The sequence below is a fragment of the Bactrocera dorsalis genome, chromosome 5 (assembly GCF_023373825.1).
Source record: "Bactrocera dorsalis isolate Fly_Bdor chromosome 5, ASM2337382v1, whole genome shotgun sequence".
Classification (NCBI taxonomy): domain Eukaryota; kingdom Metazoa; phylum Arthropoda; class Insecta; order Diptera; family Tephritidae; genus Bactrocera; species Bactrocera dorsalis.
In genome coordinates, this window is record NC_064307.1 from 67,913,587 (window position 1) to 67,932,756 (window position 19,170).

The window sequence follows — 19,170 nt, forward strand, 5'->3', positions numbered from 1 at the left end:
AATCGTTGTCATAAGCGTATTACAGCTGGTGAGCACTGCTTTGAAGGCGACAAAATAAATATTGATGATTAATTAAATATTTTGCGTTTTATTTATTTAATACATATTTCAGATACATTTTTGTCACAATGTGTATGTATGTATGCAAGCATAAATTCCTTCCTCAATATTGTTGATGCGAATGTTTACCACTCGCAAATTTAGGTCACACGTTGTTGAGGAATTCTAATGCGCAATTTAATTTCTTTTAATTGTTTAATATCACAGAAATATTTTTTATTTAAGTCAATTATTTCGGCATGTTTTTGTATGTAGTTCCAGTAACATTTCAGAGAACGCACAACTGACCAGCGAAATATTAAGACTTTTGTGATCACAACTTGGTGCAAACAAAAGAGTGTTTTTAGACATGTGATTTTCCAGAAGACATAAAATAGCTTTGCCTTTTCGGTCCCCTAGTTGTTCTCATGACATTTGTGTGACGAAAAAGCGGTTTTTAGTATCTATAAATACTGTTCAATGCGCTGCATGCTTGGCTTAAATGTGCAATCAATTTCTGGTTTAGAGGATTATCTTGTTGCGTCAGATTTAATATATGCCATACAATGTAGATCCTGTTCAAATAGAAATAAAGCCAAATTCAATCAAGTGTAGCACATATTGTGATCTAAAATTATGATCCACCATAATTCTAATATAATTGCTTTTTAATACAAATATTTGCTTGATTTTAAAGGTTAAAGTAGGAGGTCACAAAAATTTACTAGGTAAGTTATAGCATATTTACCAGTTATATTTATGAGTTGGTTGGTTAGTTGGTTGAAAAGTGAGGCGCACAGTCGGCGGCCAGCAGGCGGGCGCACATAGAGCAACATTAGGTGCATTGTGCCCATGAGTCTAACCTCAAAAACCAAAATTGCTTGGGTCCGCAGATGCCAAGCGGGCTGCTGCTCTAATCTTCTAGTAAACAGCCAAGCGGGCTTCTGCTCTAACCAGCAAGTCCAATATCTTTCTAATGTGTAGCAAGCGGTAAGTAAGGCTATCTGTAACACAAATACTAAGTTTCATTGCCCTTAGGTTATGCAAGCAGGCAATAACTAGACTTTTAGTAGGTAACCCGGTCACATAGGAATAGAAGGAAATGAAAGCGAAGATGCGGAGTCCCGATTGGGTGCAACTGGATACGCAATTTCTCAAAGCTGTCTCAGACCATACAGCTTCTTTTAAGGTTACAAGTTTTAGCCAGAAATCACACGGCAAAAATCAGGCAAATACGTTGACTGCAGCACGATATTGACAGCAAATTTGGCGAAAACTCACGAGGAATAAATGCAGTATGCCTCAATGCATTATCGTAGTGCAAAAACCAATAATTTTCGGCACATAATTCCGGCCTCTTTTTACATACAGCTTCAGGCAAACGACACATAACACACAAATATTATTTCTTCTTTACAGGTCGGCCGGTCGTAAAGAATTCGGAGTGCACCACACCTCTGTCTGTCAATATAACCTACATATATTTTTGACCTGCTTAGATTTGTTTTTTTTTCGAATGCGGCTCAGCTTTGCCACGATATTTGGCATATTGATCGTCAGCTTACGGGTCGTAAGCATAGATCCAAGACTCATCACCAATATAAATACATTTCATGATGTTCTAATAGTCGGAAAGCATTTTTTCATAGACGATAGACATTAACGAGAAGCTGTTTTCGAAAAAAATTAGTGGTTGTAAAACTAATTGCGCTTTCACTTTTCTTACGCCCAGATGATCACTCCAATTAGTTTTCATTGATCCTTCCGACATTCCAACGATGCCGGTAAGATCTCTTCTTCTCGATACGCTGTTTTCAGACTCCGCGAAGAAAAATAATTATCAAGCAAAGAGTTGGATACTATGATCAAAAACTAATCGCTTATGGACAAAATGTTCCAATTTAAAAGTTTTGGACTGGGAATAAATAGAGAGATGCTCGGAAATCCTCCCACAACCCTTTTTAACGCCCTCAATTAGGAAAAAAAATCATTTTGACGATTTTCTCCTCAAAAAACGGCGATTTGGTACACATTTTTATTTTTCTAAATTTCTGTGTAAATGCAAATTTAAAATTTCTTTAATAAAAATATTCTCTTTGCGATTCTGCAAATTTCTGCATTTTTACTTTTTCTCTAGGACCATTAGTTTAGAAGTTATAAGCATTTTTATATCCGCTTTAATTCGGCGGTTGCTTGCTGCATGCTCCTGGTCGCCTGGTAGAATTCTGGGATTTTGGCACCAAATTGAATGCAATTTTTCAGCAGCGGCGGCGGCGGCGGATGCGCTACAAATTTGCGGGGAGGGTATAGCATACGCAAAGGGGCGAAATTGGGGACACGGAAGTAGGCATATATAATGCCCGGAAATGGGGATGCGTCCTTGACCGGAAGCCCACTTCCGGTCCGGGACACCCATTTCCGGTTCATGACTTCCGGTCCACCCGGTAAACCGGAAGCGGGCTCATTTCCGTTTCCGGGTTGACGCTTCCGGTTCAGTCGCCAGGCCGGAGGTGGGCCTCATTTCCGTTTCCGGTTTTTCGCTTCCGGTTCAGATGTCAGACCGGAAGTGGGGTCCCATTTCCGCTTCCGGTCCGGGACCTATCCCCATTTCCGGGCATTATTTATGGCCACTTCCGTGTCCCCAATTTCGCCCCTTTGCTTATGCTATACCCTCCCCGCAGATTTGGAGCGCATCCGCCGCCGCTGCAGAAAAATTGCATTCAATTTGGTGCCAAAATCCCAGAATTCTACCAGGCGACCAGGAGCATGCAGCAAGCAACCGCCGAATTAAAGCGGATACAAAAATGCTTATAACTTCTAAACTAATGGTCCTAGAGAAAAAGTAAAAATGCAAAAATTTGCAGAATCGCAAGGAGAATATTTTTATTAAAGAAATTTTAAATTTGCATTTACACAGAAATTTAGAAAAATAAAAATGTGTACCAAAGCGCCGTTTTTGAGGAGAAAACCACCAAAATGATTTTTTCTCCCAATTGATGGTGTTGAAATGGGTTGCGGGAGGATTTCCGAGTATCTCCGATTCCAAAATCCTTTAATTCGAACGTTTTGTCCATAAACGACTAGGTTTAGATGATAATATCCAACTTTTTGTTTGATAACTCGTTTGGCAACTAGGCAGTCCAGATTTGATTTTCAAGAGATGCTCTCCTCAGCCCGCTCTTCGCGCTCTCTAATGCCCGTCTGCTGCGCCTTCAAAAAATGGTCCTCTCTCTTTTTTTCTTATTGGATAGTACCCTAGGTTGAAATAAACTTCCAGAGTTAGATGAGTTTGGTCGGTCGTTCCAGCCGTTCCAGAAAAATTGTGCTCACAGAGTCTGAAAAGAGATCAATGAAAACCAATTTAGCGCTAAGAAAAGTAAAAGCGTATCTGGTTCTACTCACACAATTTTTTCGAAAAACAACGTCGCGTTATCGTTGGTGAAACAAGGCCTTCGCACTACCAGGATGTCATGAAACAAATTATTGCTGGCGTTGCGTCTCAGATCTATGCTTGCGAGCCGAAAACAGACGGCCAATCGGCTGAATGTCGTGTCAAAACTGAGCCGCAGCCGAAAAAGCAAGTCAAAGCAAGTCAAAAATCAAGGTTTTGTTGGCAGCTTGCTTCAGTTATAGATGGGGGCTGCACTCCGAGTTCCTTACGACCGGCCGACCTGTAGAGAAGAAATAATATTTGTGTGTTATGTGCCGTTTGCGTGAAGTTATACGTAAAAAGATATACAAGTATGTAATCTATTAATATGGCCAAGAATTCAGCTGTATTATTTACATAGACAAGGGTTTCCCATCATGTTTGAAAAATGATTGCGGCAGATACCGCTGTGACTGGCTTGAATAGATTCCAACCAAGGCGCCTAATATTCCATTCCAAAGCGTAAATCGGCTCAAGCTTATTTACATACGAGGTTTGACAATTAAGTAATGAGACTGATTTTATTGCCGCGCTTGTGGTAAACCTGTGACCTTGAAATTCCCTTTCTCTTTTTCCGGCATCCCTCCCCTCTCCATTGATATATGTACCATCGCTCTAGCTTGTTTAGTTCGCCTGCTGCGTCAAGTTGAGTAGACGTGTGTTTGTAGAGCTCGTCACGAAAATGGAAAAACGAAATCAAGAGACCGTCGCAGAAGACTGTTTGGAACAAGTGGGAAAAGAGCTGGTTTTTCCAATACGACCCGGAAACCAAACGCCAAAGCTCACAATGGTTGTCTCCGCGCGCCCCCCGCCCGAAAAAAGCTCGCATGAGCAAGTCGAAGGTGAAAACGATGATTATTGCCTTTTTTGATAGCCGTGGAATCGTCCACAAAGAAAACTGTGAATCAAGTCTACTATTGCCAAGTACTCGAAAGATTGCGAAAACGAGTCAACAGGGTGCGCCCAGACATCGCTCGTAACTGGATCCTTCATCACGACAACGCGCCGTGTCACACTGCCCTCAGCGTGTCCCAGTATTTGGTCTCTAAAGGGATCGCCGTGTTGCAACAGCCGTCTTATTCGCCCGACATGTCACCCTGTGACTTTTTTGTTTCCTAAAACAAAATCGGTGGTCAAAGGAACCCATTTTGAGTCGATTACGGACATCCAGGCGGCCGTGACGAGGGTACTCGCGGACATCTCAGTCGAAGCGTTCCAGAAATGTTACGAAGCATGGAAAACACGCTGTAATCGCTGTATAGCTGTCCAAGAGGACTACTTTGAAGCGGATGGCAAAGCTGTATAAAAATTTTCAAATATACGGTTTCTATGGAATCAGTCTCATTACTTAATTGTCATACCTCGTACATATGTATCAGTGATCCTTTGAGAATGTGACGGCATCGCAACAATGGATTATGGATTACCATCATGCCATTCAACCAAAAAATCAGCTTCATGGCTCAACAAATTTTCTTGCTGGATTTTGTAAGTTCGCAAACCGAGGTGGACAATCCTTGGTTGGGTAAAAATCCGGTCCGTTCCGGTTATTTAGACCCGACCCGCGGGAACGATCCATTGCTGAGAGTCCATTGTAGAGACGGTTGTTTATTCTTTGTGCATGTATACTCAAATATGTAGTAAGTCTAATTAAACACAAATTGGTAAATGTTTTAAGCTTTAAAGTTTTTCATGAGCTTTTTAAGGTAAATTTTTCAATAAAATAATTATAGTTCGAATGCTTAGTTTGGAATGAGGCTAGACAAAATAGAACAGCATAAGCTCTAAACTTCAAATCTTTTTCAGAGCTTTTTATGGAGTTCTTCAGAGCTTTCACAAGGGAATTGAATTTATAATATTGTACTTCATAATAAGACTCTATAAAGTAGCTTAGCATGAGAGCTTTTCAGAGCTTTTTAAGCCATGCTTTAGAGCTTTTACAAAGGAACTGCAATTGAAAAGTGAAAACATGTGAAGAGCTACTCGATCTCAAAACGCTTTTTAACAACAATGATTAACATAGATACTGATAAATCCAAGCTTAAAGCAATCGTTTGCCTACTGAAAGTGTTACCCTTCAATGGTTATTGAGTAAATTAATTTGATAAGGTTTTTTCCCCTTTCTCACTCTCCCCGTAAATTTTTTAAGTGAGCTTGCAGTATAAAATTTGCCATCATTAAATTTTGAACCATCCAATTTCGCTTGTAATCCAGCTAACTGTACACCAAGTAGGGGACAAAATAGATGGTGTCATGTTCGCTACACGAAACATAAGCAAAATTGCTATATAAACAACATAGCTGACAACAAAATTGCTGGGACAATAACATGCTCGTATTTACAATGTGCACTATGCTGTCACACACATACACATACAAATATATTAGATACAACACAGGCCAATGCTTAGCCGAAAAGAGAGAATGAGTGAAAATGTGAACCGAAGGAATTTTTTAGAATTAACTGGGAAAAATGAAATAAAAATACGCACCCACACACACACATACGGCAAGTGAGTAACAAGCGCTGGCAAACACAAATACAAACAACATGTAATAAATACGCCAAACAACATGACTTGACATGTGTAAATCCCTAAGCAACGAACACCAGAGTCAGCAGCAACATAGTCACTCACCCACACAGGCGCAGACCAGCAGCAATTGCACGGGTTCACTGCTATATATATGTGTGTGTGTGTGTCTTATTGCAAGTAACTAAGTAGCTGTTTATGTAAAGGACAATGGGCCACGTCACTTTCTACACAACAGCAGCAGCAGCGGCAGCAACAACGACTACAACAACACACAATACTAAGCCGCTCGACAATAGATCATGATGTGCCGGCAGTTGTGGAGCCCTCGACCAGGAGTGGTGGCAGTTAGTGAGTGCTGCAAATGTGAAAGTGGAGCATCCGAGAGCACAACAGCACGGTCAGTTGCTGTCAAGTCAAGGCGATGGCGTAAACAGCACAACACACTGCACTAAAATGTTGTAGAAAAACAACAACACAGCGTGTGGCAATAAGGCATCGACTGAACAGATTACCAGCCGGACAATTGCTGGGTAGTGGCAAAACGGCACTTTCCTTGTTTGTGTTTTTTTTTTTTGATATTTTGCGCTTGTCTATTTGCTTTTTAGTTTTCTTGTTGCTTCACTGGCTATACTACAAACATACATACATACATACATAAGTATATACTTGCTGTATAAATGCCCGTTGGCATTGGCTAGCACTCGAACACTTAAAACTTCAGCTTTACAAAGTTGCATGCGCCTTCAGTGTTGCCGGCGTTGGTGTCGGCGTCGGCGGATGAGGAACTGAGCAACAAGGAAGTGGCAGTTAGGCGCTGTCTAGCAGACAGACAGTCAGCATAGGATAAGATTACAAAAAAAAACGGGCCAGCTGGCGGACTGGTGGTGGTTCGACGATGGTAGACACAGGCAACTGAGTTGAATTGTTGGATGAGCAGAATTACAGTAGAAATTTAAGCAATTGGAAATAGTTTAAAATTAATGTGCATTTAGTTAGGCATAGCAAAAAAAAATTCCAAAATTTTTTAGGAAAATGTTGGAGAGAGATATGTTTATAAATTTCAAATAAAAATGAACAAAGAAGACTATAAATCTTGTCAAATTAAAAAGTTTTCCATACAAGAGCTTGATTTCGAGCGTTCAGTTTGTATGGCAGCTATATCGTATAGTAGTCCGATCTCTACAATTTCTTCGGAGATTATACTGCTGCTTTGGACAACAAACCGTGCAAAATTTTATAAAGATATCTCGTCAAATAAAAAAGCTTCCCATACGAAAATTGTATTTTGAACAATCAGTTTATATGGCAGCTATATGTTATAGTGGTCCGATTTAAACCATATCTTCGGAGACTGTACCACTGCTTCAAACAATAATCTACTCTTAATTTTATTAAGATATTTTGTTAAATAAAAAAGTTTTTCATACAAAGACTTGATTTTGAACGTACAGTTTGTATGGCAGCTATATGCTATAGTGGTCCGATTTGAACAATTACTTCAGAGCTTACGCCGCTGCTCTGGGAAATCAACTGTGTCAAATTTCGTAAAGATATCTCGGAAACTAAAAAAGTTTTTCATATAAAGACAATATTTTAATTGTCCACGTTGTATCATAGCTATATGCCATATGGGTTTGATATCGGCGGTTCTAACAAATAATTATTTATAACTTCGCGACAAACTTAATATACACTGTTCAGGGTACAAAACCCACGTTTTAAATAAAAACTATACCCATTACTTTCCAACATAAACAGAAAAATTACTTTAATCTAAATATATAATTCTAAATAATTCAACTTTTACGCCAAATAAGTTCAATATTTCTAAGCATTTGTTTAGATTTCCGCTATTTTGTTGACTTTAGCTTAACGTGCTTACTAAACGCCACTTAAACCTCTTTAATGCCAAGTCAATGTGCTCCACTTCACATTGCTCAGCCGCTAGTATCGTGCCTCAAATAAATTTCAAATTATTAATAATTCCCTAAGACCACTTGCATTGGCCTCAAGCAGTTGTCAGCTTACTCTTTTGAGTGCTATAAATTGTAAACGTAATAAATATAATTAAAACTGTCATGCGGTTGTTACTTCATAAGCAGATGTTACAACAACGTCCATAAATTTTTGTGTAATATGCAATTTTATACAAGCTCATATATACGTACATATGTGTGTTTATGTGGATATGAGCATGTGTTCGTAGAACAATTTTATAATTTATATAAATTTCTACAAGTGTCACACTTCAGCACAGTTGTGGAGGGCAAAGTAAATTAGCTGTCAACTGCATTTGTAGCTAAATAATAATAGTGCTTTTTTGCAGCTATAATCGTATAAACGTACATATGTATGTATGCTTGTATTGCATGTAAATATGTATATATGTGACAAGTATTGTAGTACTATAAGTAAATGGAAAGCAAACCAGATAAAAATATTTGCAAGCAGGCATACAAACGTATACGTAACGAGTGGATTATTTAGTGCGTCGTGGCGTATGAGTGACATTTGCTCGAAGCCAAGCTAAAAGAAGTTGAGGCTTAAAATGAAAAATCAAGTATGAAGTTTTGCAACCCCCTTTTCTCCCAAATAAGCTGTCCATTTTGTAATTGAAACCGTCGATATCGGATCACTATAGCATTAGCTCGCATTAATGTTTAAGGTAACGGTACAATCTCCGAAGAACATATACATAGCTGCCAAAAATTATAATAATTTAATAGTTTTGAAGAAAAAGTATAGAGTAGTATTAATTAGGACAATAAAATAAAAAAGTTTATGTGGGTTGTCAAAGTGCGGATATTTAACGGTTTTTATGATAATATGGAAGCATTATTCATCACGTTTTCTTTATAGAAAAATACAACAATATATTAAGAGGAAACTTGTGATTGAATCTATATTTTTTTATAATTTTTTTTTTCAACTTTATTATTATTATTTTTTTTCTGTATCAATTTTCTTATAATATTGTGTTAAGTTTGTTTCACATTTTTTTCTGTTATTCTCGTTTAGACAATTCATTAAAAATATAATTTGTTACAAAAATATATAATTTTTTTTTTATTTTTTCGACATTTGTGGTCCAATTTTTTATAATATTATAAGCTTAACGGATTCATCACGTTTTCTTTACAAAAAAAATAAAAGAAAAAACAATTTATAAAGCGGCATTTGATTGAGTTTATATTTTTTCTTTAAAGTTTTTTTAAAGCTCTTTTGATTAATTTTTTTTTCTGTATAATTTTGTTGTTAGCTTACATTTAATTTTTTTCTGTTAATTTCGTTTGGTTGTTAAATTGAACAATTGAATTTTTTTTTTTAATTTTTTCGCCATTTGTGGCTGAATTTATATTTATAATTTTTTTTAATATTTATAAATATTTTTTTTTTATAAATAACTTTTTTTATTTTTTTTTATAATTTTATATTTTTTTTATAATTTTTTCGCCATTTGTGGCTGAATTCATATTTATAATTTTTTTTAATATTTATAAATATTTTTTTTTTATAAATAACTTTTATATTTCTTACAGTGTATTTTATAATATTTAATTTTATTTTTTTTTATAATTTTATATTTTTTTTCTTTCATATTTTTTGTTCAGTTAACTTTGATTTGTTGTTATATTGAGCATTAAAAATATGATATAATAAATTATTGAATTTATATTTATTTTTTTTTTCTATTTTATAATTTTTTTTAGTAGCTTTTATATTTTTTATAGTTTGTTTTTGTACGTTTTTTATAATTTATTTTATAAATTTGTTTCTAAAATTTTTTCCAGTTAAATTTGTTTTGCTATTATATTGAGCAGTTTATTAAAAATATGATTATATTTTTATAAATAGGTTTTTGGATTTTTTTTATACGCACAAACGCACGCTATTTATAATTTTCTTATATTTAATTTTTTTATAATGTTTTTTTTTATATTTTATTGTTTTGTGATTTTTTTTATATATTTTACATATTTTTTTATATATATATTTTATTTAATTATTTCCTTATACTTTTTTAAGTTAAATTACTTTTGCCGTTATATTGAACAGTTCATGAAAAACCGGATGACATTTCGTTTTTAATTTTTGTCGAAAAAAATCGTGTGTAATTAAATTTACATGAATTTTGTAATTTTGTCATGCTTTTCTGTTTTATATTTTTTTTTAATCCTTTTTCTAATTTTTGTAATTATTTTTTTTTTATTTAATTTTATTTATTATTTTATTTTATATAATTTTGTATATATATTATTTTTTAATTTTGTTAAATGTAACTACATATGCGGTATAAAATCACCTGAAAGTTCCAAAATCGCTGTGTTAAGGGATGTATTGACACGATTCAACAAATTTTCGACACACAGATATACCTTTGTCAGGAAAAGATTATCCTTGAATATCTATAACGTATCTCACATATTGACCATTACTTGCCGTATAAGTCATCTATAGGTACAGGGATCCAAATATTAATAATACAAATATTATTTATAATATAAATATAAATTATAAATATAAATTTCATATAATTTGGTTTCGAACTCTTAAACTCACTTTGGAAATACTACACCAGCTGCTATTTTTTATAACAAGACTATCGCAGTTAATACCCGACACGTTTGACGTAAATAAGTCAACCACGAAATGCACAAAGTTTGTTACGTTCGCACCTACACATATTTACACAACCACGAATGAACCCAAAAACGCACTTAAGGAATTTGCACAATACCGACATTCATAATTGCGAGGATTTTAACGCTTTACGACTTTCACGACACTATTTATTTGCATTTATTACCAATTTCAACTTTAAACTAAATAAAAACACAATTAAACACTTTAAACAAAGACTTTTCACCAAATTTTAACAAATGTTCGCACCAACAGTCAAGAATTACGTGTGTCCACTCTCATTTTCACTAAATATAATATTTTTACTGTTACATTGCATTCCTGGAATAATTCAGCTGAATTCCCTCCATTTTCTTTTTCCAAGTTTCTAAAAAAAAACAAATTTCGAAATTCGACACTCTTCTAAATTCTCTCAGGAGTATTGATCAGCTATTATTGCATGCATAATATTTTGAAGGTCAACTTCGAACATTAAAAAATTTGCAACAACAATGCAAACAATCAGAGCATCACTCATTTCCATTTCGCGAATGATGAGCACGCAGCTAATTCGCCTGCTGAGCACACGGCTGATGTCACGCATATAGCAACGCATGAGCGTGTGTGTGCGAGCTCTTTACGCAGCATTGATATGCAGGTGTAAATGTTATATGTAAGAGTGCATAACTGCTGAAGAGAGCTTTGAAAGCGAAAATGAACTAATGTAAACGAAAGATTAATGGAAGTTTTGGTGAGAAGGCAGATTTAGTATGCGTCTTGGGAAAATGTTAAGAGATCAATATTGTAGAAAAGTAAGCGTGAGAGTGCAAGTTTACATGATAATTAGGCGTATACATAAGGACTGGAAATTAGAGTTCTGATCATTTTAGCATTAATTGAAGTGAAATATCATTACATGAAAGGAAAATTAATTTAATTGCGCAAAACTATTATACTATGTAGCAACTGGTTGCAAGAGTATACAAAATTTGTTATATGAAATATTATATTTTATAGAAAAATTAAAACTTTGAGACAGGGTACGACTTTATACCATACCATAAACCTAACTTCTACCACTGGAAATTGTATATAATCTGCATACTCTCCACCCATGCTTACTGCACAAAACCACTTCGTAGAATATACAGTTATTAATGGCAAACACGGGGTTTTGTTAACTTACATATTTCCTTTTGTAAGTTTTTATATTTTTTTTAATATTTTTTGCTTACATTTTTTTATATTTTTTTAATAAATTTCTATAATTTTTTTAATCATAACCATAGGTTTATATAAGAGTGTAGTGAGAGATTTTTTTATTTGTTTAATATATTTTATTGAAAATGTTTTTTTTTTTAACTTTTAATTCTTTTTATAAATTATATTATTTCTTAATATTTTACATTTTATACATACATACAAATATTTTTTTTTTGAAATTTTTAAATTAATTTATAACTCTCAGAAAGACAAGCAAAATTTAACTAGCGTAAAAATTCACTATAAAATCATATCAGTTTCTTTGATTGAAAATCACTTCAATTTAAACAAAAACACCACATGTCATATAATAAAACTAAGAATACACACACCCTCACATACATATGTAGTTTTCGCGAGTGGCAAAGCGTAAACCCATATATTTCAGCAAACAGCAACAAGCCACTATTTACCAAGCGTATTTACAATATTTTTGATTTATTAGTATTTATTTAAGCATTTTGATGTTAAGTGAGTAGCGCTTACGCTCATATGCTACATACAATCGCATTTGTTGTTGCATAAATCGCATTTACACGACAGTAATTCTTTCATTGCTCAGCAATTTTTTCGCATTGGCATTAAGTTGCGCTTACAGATTTACGACACTGTGTACAAATAGCACAAAAGCAAGCATAAACAAAGCGACACACATACATACATATTTATTATAGTTATTGCAATAAACACACATACATACATATGTGTCAGTCAAAGAAAAGCGCTACAAAATATTAAGAATTATAGCTAAGCAGCAGCCAAAAATATTTATAATAAAGTAATAAAGTCATTTCTCATAGGGTGTTTACATATTTATTTCTGTATATGTGTATGTGTGTGCGCTTACAGCTTTGAGCATGATGTATTATAAATCTGTAGAAAGACAGATAGTTGCATAATAATAAACGCCTGTCATAAATTCTTAACACTTGATTGACCCATAAAAGGCAGCCAAAGGCAAAGCAATGCTGGCAGCGCACACACACATATGTATAAAATACAACAATATATGAGTATATGAATATGCGACATGAATTATGGCTGTAGCAAGCAGCCACTAAACATGCAACTAAATAGATTATGAGGCGGCTGTGTGAGCGTATTTATAGAGGGATGCATTGGCTGCTTTGTGCTAATGTGACTATGTGCCTGCCAAGTATGTGTGTGCTTATAGCATGTATGTATGTGTAAAAGCATACATGTGCATGTGTGTATGCAGCATTGTACTTGTATAGCTGTCAACTTTATTTATTGCTACACTCAAACTAACATACATACATACAAACACACGTTTGTGCTGTGCATACAGCTGTAATGTCAGACCACAAAGCGCGCCACTGTTTTGCTGTTGTTGTGCATCTACATATTATATATACGTATGTATAAGTTGCTGCTGCTGCACTATTTTTCCACACATAAACTAACTCGATTATCAACAGCTCAGTGGCTGGGCTGCATGCATTGCTGTCATTGAACATTTGATATGGACAGCTGGGCATGTGCAGCGCCAGCCTCATACACACACATACACATACATGTAGCGTTGCATTTGCTGAGCGACAAATGAACGCATAATCGCTCAGCTGCAACGACTTGCCACTTTGACTCTAATCAAAGCAAAAGCGCCAGCGACAGCGCCGCGCAAGCAGGCGGGCGATAGGATGCTCCCGCGCTGGGCAGCGGTGAGTCGTCGGTGGGGGTTAGGCTGCTCATTTGCATGCAAGCGTCTACACGTGCGCCTAGCTAGGCGCAAAGCGCACACAAACACACAAGAATTAAAAAAAATAGTAATAATTACATATAAGCAAATTTATACAAAAAAAAAGCACCGCAGACATGTAAACAACTAAGCGCGCTCTTGAAATGAACTGCATTCGATTGATATAACGGGTGATTTTTTTGAGGTTAGGATTTTCATGCATTAGTATTTGACAGATCACGTGGGATTTCAGACATGGTGTCAAAGAGAAAGATGCTCAGTATGCTTTGACATTTCATCATGAATAGACTTACTAACGAGCAACGCTTGCAAATCATTGAATTTTATTACCAAAATCAGTGTTCGGTTCGAAATGTGTTTATCGACAAATTTTGTTCAGCGATGAGGCTCATTTCTGGTTGAATGGCTACGTAAATAAGCAAAATTGCCGCATTTGGGGTGAAGAGCAACCAGAAGCCGTTCAAGAACTGCCCATGCATCCCGAAAAATGCACTGTTTGGTGTGGTTTGTACGCTGGTGGAATCATTGGACCGTATTTTTTCAAAGATGCTGTTGGACGCAACGTTACGGTGAATGGTGATCGCTATCGTTCGATGCTAACAAACTTTTTGTTGCCAAAAATGGAAGAACTGAACTTGGTTGACATGTGGTTTCAACAAGATGGCGCTACATGCCACACAGCTCGCGATTCTATGGCCATTTTGAGGGAAAACTTCGGACAACAATTCATCTCAAGAAATGGACCCGTAAGTTGGCCACCAAGATCATGCGATTTAACGCTTTTAGACTATTTTTTGTGGGGCTACGTCAAGTCTAAAGTCTACAGAAATAAGCCAGCAACTATTCCAGCTTTGGAAGACAACATTTCCGAAGAAATTCGGGCTATTCCGGCCGAAATGCTCGAAAAAGTTGCCCAAAATTGGACTTTCCGAATGGACCACCTAAGACGCAGCCGCGGTCAACATTTAAATGAAATTATCTTCAAAAAGTAAATGTCATGAACCAATCTAACGTTTCAAATAAAGAACCGATGAGATTTTGCAAAGTTTATGCGTTTTTTTTTTTAAAAAAAGTTATCAAGCTCTTAAAAAATCACCCTTTAGTAGTTTGATTAGCATATTTCAATAATAATAAAAATTTAATTGGTTTATATAAAAGTGTCATGTGGGAATTTTTATTTAAATACTTTCAGAATTTTTTTGTATTTCCTTTTGCAGTTTTTTAATATTTTTTTCTTTAATAATTTTATTTGTATTTTTTATAATATACTTATATTTTTTAATGTTCTTTGTTAAAACGTTTTTATAATTTTTTTAAATAAAAAGGGTTTATGTAAAAGTGATATGTGAGATTTTGTTTTTTCTGTCAATTTTTTTCTTTTTTTCATATTTTTTTTAATTTTTGCATTTTTTTTAATTTTAATATTTTCTTAATTTTTTATTTTAATTTTTTTTAATATTTTTTATTTATTATATTAAGATTTTTTATTTTTTTAATTTATTATTTTTTAATTTCCTTTTTAAAAATATCTTATTTTAATTTTGTTATATTTTCTTTTGCGAGTTTTTATACTTTTTTTCAAATATTTCTGATTAAAATATTTTATATATATTTTTTATAAACTAAATTTCTATTTTAATACTTTATTCACTTTTTTTTGTAATTTTCTTTAGATGTTTTTTAATTTTTATATATTTTATAAATCATAGTCCTCAGTTCATGTAAAATTGTCATCGTCAGAGATTTTTTATTTGTTTTAATTTTTTAATATTTTTTAAAACGTTTAGAGAAAAAAAAAGAAATTTAAAGAAAATATAAAAAATACTAAAAAAAATAATCAAAATATATTTTAATTTATATATTTATATTTTGATTATTTTTTATGACAATATATTTTAATTTTGAATATTTTTTATAAACAATTTTTATATTTTTTTATAAATTTTTTATTTTTTTTTTAGAATTTTTATTAGAATTTTTTTAATATTTTTTTTTTATATTTAAAAAAATATTTTTAATCATAACCCTTTTACATAAAACTGGCATTAGAAATTTTTCATATTTTAATTTTTTTAATACATTTTATTACATTTTATTAAAATTTTTATAATATTTATTTTAATTTTTATATTTATAATTTTTTTTTACATTTATTTTTGTAATTTTTTTTATATTTTTTTAATAATTTGACTTAATTTTTTTTGTAATAATTTTATATTTTTTATTAAAATTTTTTATATTTGTTTAAGTAAAATAGGTTTATATAAAACGGGCATGAGACATTTTTTAATTTTTTTTTGTATTAATGTTATTTTTTAATATCTTTTATTACAATTTTTTTATATTTGTTCTTTTACATTTTTTATACTTGGTTTTAATTTTTTTTTTTATATTTATATATTTTTATAATTTCTTGCCATATTTTATAAAAAAAATATTTTTCAAATTATTACCCATCTCACACCACACACATACGACACACAGTCTGCCTGTTTGCATGTGTGTAACCACAAGCACTTTGACTTTTTTTTTAAATACACAATAACTCGCATTCATCAAAGTGGCAGCGCTGGCAGCAACGCCGGCGCTTTTAGTGGCAGTCTGCGCCTGCTGAAACGATAACTGAACCCATTTGAAACTACGCAATTTATTTTTTATACAAGCACATACATAAATATGTAAAATATAAAAAAAAAATTACGACATAACAAGCAAGCGTGTAGTGAAAAATATTATAAAATAAATATACAATAAAGAAAAAAATTGAAATAATGAAATAAATTGTAAATAAATACATATGTATAAATAATTGTAGAAACTGATAACACACTAACGCATAAAAATATACAACTTACATGTAAGCATGTGTACTGAAGCTTTTGAATATGGCGCTCAAGGCATCTGGCTGTTAAGGCACAAAAGCTTGCACAACCGACACATATTTACATTGTTTGTATATGCGTCTATATATGTATATGTGTAACTGATTTACATATACATAAATTATAGTATAATCGCAATATCCGCTAAAAAAAATCTGGTTTGTTCTAAATATAGATTTAACAGTTTAAGTTCATGTAGTTTAATCATAATCTATGTTTTACACACTGACATACTATGTAGATATGTATATACATATGTTGAATATTGATATGCTAGCATTTTGCGTCAAAAGCTCAAGTTTAAGGGCTGCTTTGGAGTTCTTCTTTCAACACAAAAAAAAAATAAAATTTACCAAACTACTACAAGAAAGAAATAAAAAAGTTTCCATGCAAGATCGTTCAGTTTGTATGGCAGCTATATGATATCGTGGTCCGATCTGAACAATTTTTACAGGTATTATACCGTTGCTTAAGGCAGTAAATCACGCCGAATTTCGTAAAGATATCTTTTCAAATATAAAAGTTTTCCATACAAGGACAGGATTTTCTTCGTTCAGTTTGTATGAGCTTCTATGCTGTTGCGCTGTTCTCTTAACCAACTAAAACCATGTGTTATTTGTTAATTTTTGTTTTGTTGCGTATTAAAAGCGTTCATTGTTAATCGCATCAACCAGACATCGCGTCAATATTTGCAATTAACCTTTATCGACACTTACAATACATTACTTTTTTCAGGCAGCATTTTTTTAATTATCGAACATTCATATGTCTGAGTGCAGACACGTTTCTCATTGATATGTACATATATATTAATTAAGAGCACTTAAGTAGATGTATGCGACATTAATGTAATTATTTACAATGCATTGTTTGCCTACAATTGCTTAGTGAGGTTATCGCTGGCAAAACCGGTTCACTATCACGAAGTGAAATTTGTTGGAGGCAACTTGAAATCGTAATGCAAAACGGTATAGCCACAGTTAGTTATTAATGGTGATATAAAATTTAATAGCACCGATTACTAAATTAATGGATCTTTTAATAAAATCCACCTACCATGAGCTACATTATAGTTGGGTTAAGTCCATGTGAGAGTATTTGAAGAAGTCTGCATATAAAGTGGTTTGTTTATTAGAGGCGAGTGGAATAAAAGTAGGGAAGGTATACTAATAGCCACACAGTAGCAAGATCAACCCAATTTATTGGAGTAATAGAACACTTTTCAGAGAAAATCACAATCAAAAACCAGTTTCAAGGGTCATATACAGATAGAAGGCCGATTATAGCGAGTTTTTCAGAATTTTTTCTGAGAAAATTTTAAATTTAGGACATATTATGGTATCGTTTAGCTCAATTTTAAGACCTAGTATTACTCCTAGTATTAGTAAAAATATTTATTTGGAAAGAAACTACAGCTGATCTCCGGGAGCTGCTCTCAGAAAAGACGTTCTGCGGTGAGCACTACCTCTCTGAACTGAATTCTCTGAAATTAAAATATCAAAAAATCGATTTTTTGAAAATTCGAACTGTATATAACCACTTCAGTCGCAGTTTTAAATCAACTTGTCTCTACTGGGAAATGCTGGTAAAGCGGAAAATCAAAGATCCTTCAATGCCCATGCAATTGCTGTTATGAGCTTCTTTTGATAGGCCTGAAATTCGGAAGGAAGTATGTATGTATCTCTTTAAGCACCAAAATCGTGAAAATAATTTGCATTGCCACATAATACTGGCTTCACACGCTTCATCGGCGGAGCAAGCACAGTTGAAAGTATCAATAAATGTATGTAAGTACGTGTGTGCATTTAGTCCAAAGCTTCACCACCACATCGACAGCAACAAGGAAACTCCAACTACAAACAACGCCAGCGCCTCCCCTGTTGTTTTTGCATAAATACAACCATCTACTCACAACCGCTTATACGCAACCACACACATACATACGCGTATGTATGTAAGTGCTCCGCTGCGTAAGCTGCAATCAAAAACGCTCAACTTTTGATTGATTAATTGTCTGCCCGCGCTGAAGTTATTACCATATTCTCGAACTGATAACTTAATCGTCAAAGCATACTTTGAAATATACATACATACATATATTAATTTTCGTAAAATTTTGATAAATGTTAATGACTGGCAGCGGCATTAAAAAATAACAGTACGCGGCAATGATTTGATTGATGATTTTGCCGCGCAGCCAGCTATTGGGTATTAGTGGACGCGTGGCGAATTTTCGGTAGCGCTGTAATTACGTTATTTACGAGGCGAATTTGATTAAAATGTATAAATGTTTTAGTAATGCATTTTTTGCAAATAAAAAGCGAGGAACTTGCTTTGTTTATAAGTGGGAGCACAGAGCGAGAAACGAAGTTATTGATTTTTCTACTTCTAGAAGCTTTTAAGGGGGTTTTTACTCATGATTTAACAAGAAAACAACAAAAAAATATAACAAAACAAAAACAACAACAAAAATCGTTAACTTTGATTGTAGCAAAGCTAGCATACTTTTCATAAATAAAAAGGTTTTCTTACAAGCACTTGATTTTGATGGGCCAGTTTGTTTGGCCGCTATATGCTATAGTGGCTCTATTTGAACAATTTCCATATATATTATAGCGTTGCTTCAGTAAATTATTCAAGCCAAATTTCGTTAAGATATCTCGTCAATTAAAAAAGTTT

General features: G+C 33.5%; 2 long non-coding RNA genes across 2 annotated transcripts in view; one reads left to right on the plus strand and one right to left on the minus strand.

Annotated features, from left to right (window-relative positions):
• Nucleotides 1-19,170, plus strand: part of LOC109579642 (uncharacterized) — a 295,349-nt gene that overhangs the window by 255,726 nt on the left and 20,453 nt on the right. The window lies entirely within an intron of this gene.
• Nucleotides 1,691-19,170, minus strand: part of LOC105227825 (uncharacterized) — a 35,628-nt gene continuing 18,148 nt past the window's right edge. The window contains exons 2-3 of the long non-coding RNA XR_007422818.1: nucleotides 3,442-3,710; nucleotides 1,691-3,374 (exon numbers count right to left, since the gene is read on the minus strand). This is a non-coding gene — a long non-coding RNA (uncharacterized LOC105227825). The remainder of the gene's footprint in view (nucleotides 3,375-3,441; nucleotides 3,711-19,170) is intronic.